The sequence below is a fragment of the Xyrauchen texanus genome, chromosome 35, assembly GCF_025860055.1.
Source record: "Xyrauchen texanus isolate HMW12.3.18 chromosome 35, RBS_HiC_50CHRs, whole genome shotgun sequence".
Classification (NCBI taxonomy): Eukaryota; Metazoa; Chordata; class Actinopteri; order Cypriniformes; family Catostomidae; genus Xyrauchen; species Xyrauchen texanus.
The window spans coordinates 5,386,894-5,395,401 of NC_068310.1; the positions used below are offsets into that span (position 1 = coordinate 5,386,894).

An 8,508-nucleotide genomic window follows, 5' to 3' on the forward strand; every position below is an offset into this window, starting at 1 on the left:
AATGGTTGGCATATCTGGAAAGAATGTATTTGTGAAAGAAGTGGCTCGTATGGACTGAGAAAGGAGTCGAGGCGAAAAATGTAGATGGGGAATGACTCTCCTAGTTGGTCAGTTTTACTTTTCTTCAGCGTGTATATGAGGGAATCTGAAGTATGAGCTGTGATGTCTGAAAGGCTCGGCTGAATAGCGGGGTTGAAGGCAGAAGTAGATGGGGCGAATTCCGAGCACCTCAGGAAGCCGAAAAATGCGAGGAGGAACATGGACTCCAGCGTTTTGTCGACCAAAGGACTCAAGTAGCCAGAGCGTAGCGTGAGGATGCATTGGCTAAGAAGGTCTGAAGTTAACGGCAAACGTTTAGAGAGAGGGACTGGTTCATGTTTCCGTAGACCTTTGATGAGTATCGACACGTGAGAATGAGAAATGGAGTGGCATGGGTTGCTGGTAGCGAGTTTGTGGATAAAGCTGATTCCGAATAGGTAGGTTTGAATGGAGGATGCACAGATTTTTGAATGGAATGGGCATGAGTGACAAAGTTGCAAATGGATCAAACCTCTGTCAGGGGAAAAGGGAATCCGTAGAAGGTGTGGTATGCCTTGAAACAGTTCCAACCAGTCAGGTAAGTGGAGAGGGTACTCTGAGGGAGGCCGTCGAGGATCGGTCCCCGTGAAGCGTTTGAAAGATCTTCCAATTGTGGATTTAGTTGAAGATGGAGGCTGAAAACGGTGGAACTGGCGTGGGATGGATATCTGATTCTGGAGCCAAGGTTCTGAACTTCTGGAAGGAAAAACGAGACAAAGAGTCAGCAATGGTATTGTGGTAGTCAGGAACATGAGCTGCTCGAATGAGAAACTGGTGTTGGGCGGATATTAGTGTTAGTCTGCGAACAAATGGCATGATGGCTTGAGAACGAGATCGGCCTTTATTTATGATTTCGACTACTGCCGAGTTATCGGAGTGAATGAGTATGAGTGTCTGGACCATTTGTGCCCCCAAAGGATGGCTGCTATGATGACGGGATACATTTCATAGAGTGCGGATGATGGGGGAACGTCTGATCGTTAGACGAAGCATCTAAACTCGGGCGGCCATTCGGAAGCGAACCAGCGACCGCTGTAGTATCCCCCGAAGCCGGTGGAAGGCGCTGCGTCTGTGTACAGCTGAATGTCTTCTGGTTGAGTGATGTAGTTGTTATAGAAGAAGGATATGCCATTCCATGAAGATAGGAACTTTTGCCAGAGGTGCATTTCCATTTTACAAGCTTCGTCCAGAGTGACTTTGTCATGGAGAGAGGGGATTGTTGCTGCTTTTGTTAGGAGATTGGAAAGGAAACATTTTCCTTGGGGAATTATTCTGATGGCATAGTTAAGGTGACCAAGGAGCGCTAACAGTTGTTGCTTTGTGCACCTGACTGCTAGAAGATAATTTGATAGGAGCAGTGATATGCGATGTATTTTCGTGGGAGGCAGAGATGCTTGGAAGGTGACGGAGTCTAAAGTGATACCTAGAAACTCGATAGAAGTGTGTGGCCCTGACAGGGGCTCTTTTGACAGGGGAACGCCAAGTTCGTAAAAGACTTTGATGAGGGTGGAAAGCCCTGAGTGGGGAGGTGCTGATGGGGGTGTGATGATGAGGAAGTCATCAAGAAGATGGAGGACGTAGGGAAGCTTGTAGTTATTGATGAGGATCCAGCATAAGGCCTCTGAGAGGGAGTCGAAGATCTTGGGGCTGCTTCTACAGCCGAAGGCAAGGCGCACTGCAAAATAATAGGCTACTTTCCAGAATATTCCAAAGTAACGCCAGAAATCTGGGTGAATGGGCATGACTTTGAAAGCGTTGGTGATGTCTGCTTTAGAGAGCCATGCTCCGTGGCCTGCCTTGCGGATGAGAGTGATGGCGTGGTCGATGGTTGCATATTGCATAGAGAAGTCGGGGGCTGGAATGATGCTATTAATACTGGGAAGGTTAGTGCCGTGGGGGGGAAGAGAGATCGATGATTAATCTCTTTTTTCTGGAGTATTTCCTAGTGGCGATGCCAATGGGGCTAACGCGGAATGGAGAAAATGGAGGCTCTTTGAATGGGCCTATCATGAAACCTTGCTGGACTTCTTTGGGGGGCCCAACGGTGTGTCAACGGTGTCTGACTCAGAGAGTGCGGACTGCAGGTTATGTGGGGAACAAACATTTTCTGGATGTATTTCTATACCTGGATGGAAACCGTTTTTGAACCCATTGGTAAGGAAGTCGACAAACTCTTTGTCGGGGTGATCCAGTAAGGCGGTGGCTAGGGCTTTTACCTTAACTGGTGTACTGAGATACTTAAGTAGTCAGTCTGGTAGAGCGGTTGGGTTGTGGGGGCAAGAGTTCCTTGCGTGGGCACCGCCGCAGAAGGAGCAGGTGTGAAGGAGTCTGCAGTTGGAAAGGGAGCAGCCAAGGTGGTTGAAGTTGTTACATACCATTCTGCCTCCTTGATAGAGGATTGGTCGTCCTCTTTTGTCGATGCTTTTGGGTAAGGGAACGTGAGCTGTGGGGCATATATCGAGGGGTTTAGGAATAATGGGAGGAGGTGGGGCTGCTGTAGATAGTCGGTTGAGTACTGAGTTTTTGCGTGCTGAGGAGGGTTGAGAGTGGAAGGGTGTGATGACAGTGCACGCTGAGGCTGGATGTGATGGTGCTCCACAGAGCTCGCAGGAGAGTGAAGTGCGGGAATTCAGCGTCGAATTCAGCGTCGAGGGTACCCCAGTATGTTCCATGGTTGAACTGCTGTAACCGACCTGCTGCTTGAGTGGCGAAAAGAACATGGTAGTTGTAGAAGCCTGTCCCTCCAAAACGTACGGCCATGTCTAATATAACTGATAGGTAGTCGTCTAGCTCGGTCCTTCGAGCTGGATAGACGGAGCAAATTATGTCGCGGTAAAAAGAAAAAGCTAAAGCAAATTCGGTAGGGGTGAGGTCTTTAGAGCGGGAATTTATTGTGTGGCTGAGCTGCATTAAGCCTAGACTGGTTTGCAGCTCTCTGGGCTGGCTGATATTTGAGAGGGATGGCTGAAGAAGTTGGGCTAGGTCGGTGTAGTTACCTGATAGGATTTGTAAGCATAAGGATGAAGAAATGGGGAGGGTCGATGAATTGATGAAGCTGGGCGAGGAGGTGGTGCTGCTGTAGCGAGGGTATACGGGCTACTGTTTATTGGCAGGATGTGAGGGTATTGGGAAGGGGTGGAGTTAGGATGGGTGAGGGAGGGGAAAAGGGGTGGATTAGTTGGAAAGAAAGAAGAAATAGGATGAGGTTGAAAAGGTCCATTGAGAGGTAGATTTCCAGGGTATACTGCAAGGGAAACTTGATTTGGGTAGGTTGATGGAGAGGAACTAGGAATGACGGGAGCCATGGTGCTATTAACGGCTGAAGGAAGGGTAGAGGAATGGATGGTGGGATGAAAGGATGTAAGTGCGTGAGGATTTTAAGCTGTTTGTGAGCATAGGGATGAAAATAAGTATGTAATGATCTGGGACAGATCTGAGGTAGAAGGAGCAGATAATGCTGGAATTTGCGCTTGGACTCCACAAGGTGGCGCGGATGCTGCTGGCTGAGGCCGCTGTGGAGGAAGCGTGGTGACGTCACGAGTGACGGTGGGAGGATCACGTGAGAATGCCGGATGTGTTGGGGGCTCAGGGTTTGTAGTTGCTGATGTGTTGTTGGATGCTGTATAAAGTTGACTGAGCCACGGTCCAGTCTTTAATGATGTTCTTTGGAGACGTGCCGTGAACACGAACGCGAGCTCGCCTTGGAGGACTGCGGGTGGATGAATGAGAGAGATGCTGTTCACGAGGAGATCGATCGCGACCGTGCCTGTGGCGATCTCTGATAGTAGCTCTCATGAGCGGGGAAGAGCGGTCCTGTGATCGAGTCGGGGTTGGAGAAATCTCCGACAGTGAGCTTGGATGGGAATGCCCGCGGGTTTGAGGAATAAGAACGGCGGAGCGCAGCCGGTGTGGAATTTGGCTGTGTGAGGACTGTTGGGACGATTTCCTGGGTGAAGGATCGTTTGTTCGAAATAAATCTTCATCTGATTCGGAAGGGTTGATCTGAAGCTCGGGATCCATGGTAAGTGAGACCATCGAGAAACTGAGACAAACGGAGCTGAGGAGGTTGGTTCAGTATAAGTGCGTTGACGGGCAGAAGCTGATTGGTTGAGGCGTGGTCCACTCCCGAACATTAGTTAACTTGTTAACTTCATTAATTGGGAAGTGAAACAACCTGGGAGCCCAGGTTATTGTTTATTTGTATATCTTTAGATTCATTAAATGTACCATATGGTTAAGAAAGGGTTACAACTGTAATGAACAAAAAATTTAGGCACCCTGGCAGATGTAGACAGGTAATAGTAAACAATTTTTTTTTAAGCAAATAAACACTAAAAGGACAATTCTACTGTCCTTTTCATTAATAATTTGGATTGGTGTTTACTATATCGTACATCAAGAAATGATGACCGTCTAACTTGATAAAAACATTTTTTTTACATTTTCTGAGAATTTAAGTAGTGATTTGCAGTGAGTTGTACTAGTTTACAATATGAACCAAAGTTCTGTAGATTAAATTCAAATTTATAAGACTAAGAATTCAGGATACCAGGGCATATACATTTCTACATGGTAAGATTGTTTTCTTTTTTCTCAAAGAAATTACATTTTAATGAAACCTTGCTGCTCCCGACAATGTTGGTGTGGCGTAATATGTAACCTAAATACATAGAGATCCTGGCTGATATTATATGACTGATTCAACTTTTGAAGTCCATGTGTTTCGTCTGCCGGGTCACTGGTTTAAGGGCTTTGTTTGTCTGGCTAAAACATGTACCAGATTCTGTCCAAGACAAATTCATTAGTGCGGTAGATGACATCAGACTGTCCACTTCTGGACTTACTTACCTAATGTATAGATGGTGTTGGAGAGTGTGTTTGAAGGTGAATGAAGCGCATGATGTCTGCGGACCATATGAAGGTTGACACTGTGAAGAGAGTGGACATACGTTAGCCTTGAGAAACCTTCCTCCAGATTTTTAACAAATAAACACTTAAACAAACTTGGTCTGATTCTACTCTTCCTGCAGGTCGCATGGATTTCACGCATTAACAGGAGAAACTGGGATTAAACACGCTTCGGCTTATACTTGTTTAGCCTACAGTGCCGAATCTGATATGGGGGTCATTCTGTTTTACATTAGATTTGGGAACAGAACACCAATATTCCTACAGGACTAGAGGTTAGAGTTTGGAATATATGTTCAAAATAGCATACTAACATACTACTCTCACAATTTCTGCATTATATACATTTGTATGCTGTCTCTGGATAGAATGCTACCTTTTGTATTTACAGAGTACATGGATTACATGCTACATTTTCCAAAATGTGCAGTATGCTCCGTCAACTTTCATTTAAGTACATCAGGGTTCCTATGGTCATGAACATGAAATTGGAAAAACTCAAACTTTTGTAACTTGGGCCCCCCAAAGTCTCTCCAATCATATGTCACAGCCCCAATCATATGTAAGGTATTTGCCTGAGCAACTGAACTGAAATCCTCACTGAAATAATGGCCAAATTGTTGTTTCAGTCCATTAACATGGTGAACGATTGAATGTATCAAAGAAGAGATATTTATCCCGGTCTCTTGCACATAGTCAGCGAAGTTGGGAAACATGTCGACATTTTTATTAAACAATCGATCATGCCCAAGATCCAGTTTGCTAACGAATGTACTAACTTTGTCTGAAAGAAGCAAGATGCTGGCATCTCTCCCTTGCATCGATGTGTATAACAGACTGAACCTATCGAACATGTCTACAAGGTATGACAACAGCGCTAATCACAGGGGGTCATCCAGGTAAAGAGCAAGGTCGGACTTCACATCAACAAGAAATATATACACCGCTGAACGCAATTCACAGAGGTGATGTAAAACCACCATGGGTTTGTTCGGCTAGTAGTCACTGTCGAACTGACCTGTGGCTGCACTGACAGCTAGGCTGTGGGTAGGAAAATGCTGCCTTCATAGGCTTTATGCGAAGCCGGACCTTCTTTCTGATTTCATGGACATGACGTAAACATGCAAGGACAAATTATGTATTCCTGTGATTTTGCGGAAATCCGTTCTGACAACTCTAAATAAAATCTTTATTGTAGATTTAATGTAGTGAATCGGAGTGAGACAAGGAAATGGTTTTGAACATGGATCTTTATGTACTCACTCAATAATTAACTTTTGTTAATTGTGAATTTTTTTTTACATAGTGCAGCTTTAAAAAGTATTGGAAAATTTGTGGAAACATTTATATTGAATATAAGTTTATGGAAATTATGTTATGCTCTAAAAGATTACATTTTTACAGTCTCTTTAAATAGTTTTTAAAAATCCTTATCCAGTAATACAAGTGACTGGAAAAATCATGGAAAAGTCTTGGGAAAATCATGGAAATTCAAAACATGGGAACCCTGTTCAGTTTTCTTTGACATTCTATTTCCAAAGTGATTAATTATCCAGCAGTAATTTCAATTGAATAAAGGTTCAATTATTGAATACATTTTAAAAGGGCTGTCAATTGCTAAAAACCTTTTAACAAATTAATTACACAACTTGCTGATTAGTTAATCAAATTAGTGGCATACATAATTATTTGCTGCGAAAGGCCCCCAAATAAAATACATAATTCATTAAATAATTATTTAAAAATTATATTTAAATAATTACAAATATAATACAAATAATTTATGTAATAAAATTTTTACTTTATTATGGTAGATAAGTTGCTAGCATAGATTAGGTAATACAAAAGTTATTTTTATTATTATTATTTTCATGTCATTGAACATAAGCCTATCATTGGCCTACAGCCCACAGCAATATAATTTTTATAATTAAAATTTGAAATCTGTCTGAGGTAAACTTATTGTAAAATCTTTTCTAAGGATGTGTCTATGTGCACACATGTCAGATTCTTTGGGAGCATCTCACTTTGGTTGCGTCGCATCATAAATTGTATTTTCAGGATGCTGTGTCAATTTAAAAGTAATTTGAAACTTGGAAAATATGTTTAGAGACCCCTACATTGGGATTTGCTCTCCATAAAGCTGTGATATAACAAGAACGCATCCTCATTGTGCTGTCCGCTGTCTATGCGGTTTGTTATCTGTACTGCTGCAGTTGTGCTAACTGCCCCCTGCTGACTGAAACTTGTAAAAATTAAGGTGGTACAGTACGTTTGCTCATCAATAGGAAATGTCCTATTTATGATGATTAATTGTGTTAATTTTTATGCATCATTTTTTATATAAATATTCATAAAACATGAAAAATGTACAGTAATAAAGTTTTTAACTGGATGCCACTCACATGCAATGTCATAAGGTTATGTGACAACAATGTAACATGGAACAATGCCAACTGTTTTACATACTTTTTATATTAAGCTTTACACAGTGTATGCTGCTCAGTGTTCCGTATGTAGTATTCCCACCCAAACAGATCCCTAAATGAAGAGTTCTCTCAAAAAGGAAAATTCTGTAATAATTTACTCCTCTTAATGTCATTATAAAACTGGAATTACAAAAGGAGATGTTAGGAAGTATGTTAGTCTCAAGCACCATTCACTTTACTTGCATCTTTTAATCATACAATGCAAATTAATGCTCACATATTATTTCATGCTCCACAAAAGAAATTACACAGGTTAAAATGGTAACAGGGTGGTGACAGAATAAACATTTTCTGGGGAACTGTCCCTTTATTGTGCATTAAAAACATCTGTCCTATACTGACTAGCTACTGCTATCTAATGGTTACTAACTGAACTGCAGGCGGCTCCTCATTGATTAAGAAAGATAATTACTGATTTTAACTGATCATAACTGCAACAAATAAAAGTTGATGCTATAGAATTACTGCTTACATTAATTATTACAGTTCTGTAAGACACACTGGACACAGTATGCAATAAACTGGGTTATGCCCTATCATAAAAACACCACTGAAGAAGCAGTCTGACATTTGCTTTTTTAAAAATACAATCCAACCCAGATGGCCAAACCCAGCAGCAGCCTATAACAGGTCATCAGTGGAGAGTTGCTACTGGACTGTAAGATTTAGGCACACTCGATAAACGCAAAATAAACAGGGGTTTATTTTGACCGCTAGCAGCTAGCAACAGACTACCGTTACCGATGCGACATCCTCCAATTCCAAGGGCCATAAAGTGGAATATAAAAACTTCGGTTTCCTTTCCCCCCCTGTAAAACACTACTCGGGTGATTCATCGCTGGCGTGTCGGCCTGTCATCAACCAATCACACTAAGAGAAGGCGAGCACTTTTGCTGGGCTATTAAAAGTCGGCAGGTATAATTTTCAAAGTGAACAGGCTCTCGGGTCTGCCCTGCAGCAGCTGGTTGTAAAGGACAAGGAGTCCTGACTGCAGCCAAGACCAGCAAAACAATTACATTCAACAGAAACAGTG

General features: G+C 42.5%; 1 pseudogene; it reads right to left on the reverse strand.

Moving 5' to 3' along the window:
* Positions 1 to 696: 696 nt before the first annotated feature.
* LOC127629322 (uncharacterized) lies at positions 697 to 2,088 on the reverse strand (annotated as a pseudogene).
* Positions 2,089 to 8,508: the final 6,420 nt, after the last annotated feature.